Below are 2,950 nucleotides of genomic sequence, written 5' to 3' on the forward strand. Positions count from 1 at the left end.
CCCTTATATACCCCAGCCAGGCAAGGGCACCGGGTAGGGGTGGCCACGGGGTCCAACAAGGCCAGAGACGTGGTGATCTTGAATGACATAGGCGGGTGATCTTATATGAAACTATCATTTCACTACCTTTTTAACTAGTCTGGGGTTGTTAGTTTATTCAAATGAGGGTTGACATTATATACGTTTACCTTCCGTATTTACCTGAGTGACCTAACCAGTCTGGAACACTACCCCCAGGTGAAGTACACGAGTAGAACAAACAAAAACAAAACACGATTTGATGTGATGATAGATGAAAGTCTCTGGTAAACCTGGAATTGGGCTTCAAAGGCATATGTCACTCTTGAAATGTTTCGCTCATTAACGTGTTGTTTCGCTCGGCGGCGGCGTGTCGGACCCGGGGATAAGGGATTAGTGGAAAGTAAAATTTCATTCCCAGGCTGGCTTACTGTCCATGTTCTACTTCTTACCTGTGTGTGGGAGAGTGAGGGAGGGTGTGGGAGACTGTGGGAGAGTGTGGGAGAATGAGGGAGAGTGAGGGAGGTTGTGGGGGGTGTGGGTGAGTGAGGGAGGGTGTGGGAGAGTGAGGGAAAGTGTGGGAGACTGTGGGGAGGGTGAGGGGAGAGTGTGGGAGAGTGAGGGAGGTTGTGGGGGTGTGGGAGAGTGAGGGGAGATGTGGGAGAGTGAGGGAAGTGTGGGAGACTGTGGGGAGGGAGGGGAGGTTGTGGGGGTGTGGGAGGTTGAGGGAGTGTGGGAGGGTGTGGGAGAGTGAGGGAGAGTAGGGGAGGGGTGAGGGGAGGTGAGGGAGGGTGGGGGGTGTGGAGAGTGTGGGAGAGTGAGGAGGTTGTGGGGGGGTGTGGGGAGAGGTGGGAGAGTGAGGGTGAGGGGGACTGAAGGAGGCTGTGGGAGAGTGGGGAGGTTGTGGGGTGTGGGAGAGTGTGGGAGAGTGTGGGAAGCTGGAGGGAGAGTGGGAGGGTGTGGGGAGAGTGAGGGGAGGGTGTGGGAGAGTGTGGGGCTGAGGGAGTGTGGGAGGGTGTGGGAGAGTGTGGAGAGTGAGGGAGGGTGAGGGAGAGTGAAGGAGGGTGTGGGAGAGTATGGGAGGGTATGGGAGGGTGTGGGAGTGTGAGGGAATTTGTGGGAGAATGTGGGAGGGCGTGAGAGAGTAAGTTAGGGTTTTGGGAGAGTGTGGGAGGGTGTGGGAGAGTAAAGAAATATGTGGAAGAGTGAGAGAGAGAGTGTGAGAGGGTGAAAAGGGGCGATGGAAAAGGAGGTAGGTAGAGTGAGGAACATCAAATAATGAACCGAGAGAATAAAAGCGTGTCACTGGCTCGACCATTGAGCTTAACATCATGAATCTTTAATATCAACAGAATTCCTGAATACAAAGTTAAATAAATAAATAAATTACTATAATACTTGGGCCTTATATTTCTCTTAACAAATGAGTTAGTTTTTTTTTTTAGTCATAAGTGAATGTGACCAAGAACCAGTGAAATGTCAGGTGATGTTCATTTATTTTATTTATTTGCTTCATTTGTTATTTATTTATTTATTCATTTAGCGACTTATGTTTCGTTTAGTTTAGTTTAGTTTAGTTTCGCTTAGTTAGTTAATTAGTAGTTGATGTTGTTAGTAGTAGCGTTATTAGTATTATCATTATTATCATTTATCTTTGTCTTTACTTAACAAAATACAACTCTATAAGCTACAGGATATTACATATTTACATTAGTCTTCGTCTCTCTCTCGTGTTGGCCGTCTATCTTGTCACTACGAGAGAGACGATTATTCCTTAAAACATGGTGGAGATATTGACGCCGCTACCACCAAGTTAACCTTTTCCATTATCATTCTTCATCATCCTTATATAGCTCTCTTCTTCATCATTCTTCTTCTTCATCATTCTTCTTCTTCATCATTTTCTTCTTCATCATTCTTCTTCTTCATCATTTTCTTCTTCATCATTCTTCTTCTCCATCATTCTTCTTCTTCATCATTCTTCTTCTCCATCATTCTTCTTCTCCATCATTCTTCTTTTCCATCATTCTTCTTCTCCATCATTCTTCTTCTCCATCATTCTTCTTCTCCATCATTCTTCTTCTCCATCATTCTTCTTCTCCATCATTCTTCTTCTCCATCATTCTTCTCCATCATTCTTCTTCTCCATCATTCTTCTTCTCCTTCATCAACTCCATCAACATGCCCTTTTCGTCCCCTTTCTCTCGCCCTCCAAGGTAAGGTCAACTTCAGGGGAGCAGGGGAGGTGTGGGCGATGGGAGGGAAGAGGGATGAGTGGGAGGGGAAGGAGAGGGGTGAGAGGGGGAGGGAAAACTCGATAAGAGGGAAAAGGTTGGGGAGGAGGTAAGGGAGAAAGGGGGTAGGGAGAGGGAAAGAGGTGAAGGTTGAGGGAAGAAGGATGAGAGGGGAATGGAAGGTGAGAGCCAAAGTTCAATGCTTTATCCTTCACGTCTCAGATGGTGACCTGTGTGAGCCAGAGTGGATGACCTACTGATAAATACTGATGGATAATAGTGATGGATAATGATGGATGACTGTGATGGATAACAGTAATCCAGAAACCAACCATTGACCAACACATCCAGAAACAAACATAATTTTCTCACCTAATTTTCATATATTTCAACATTATTTCCCAGAGATTAATGTTTAGTAATATCCCCGTTCAGTTCGATGTAAATTAATACTTAATATTAACTTATTAGAATCAGAATTTTGTTGCTAAGGATTAGAATACTTTAAGTTTTATAACATAACTTAATATTTTCCAACACAAGAGCACCGTTACCTGAAGTCCACCAGGTAATAGAATGTAAAAATTACCTGCAGAAGGTATACCTGACCCTGGTCCCCTGTGTGGCCTCCTTCGCCCTGCAGCACACTACACCAGCCTCCCCAGACAGTTAAACCCACACTAACGCCTAACACATCC

Source organism: Homarus americanus, unplaced genomic scaffold (genome assembly GCF_018991925.1).
Source record: "Homarus americanus isolate GMGI-L3 unplaced genomic scaffold, GMGI_Hamer_2.0 scaffold1024, whole genome shotgun sequence".
In the NCBI taxonomy this organism is placed as follows: Eukaryota; Metazoa; Arthropoda; class Malacostraca; order Decapoda; family Nephropidae; genus Homarus; species Homarus americanus.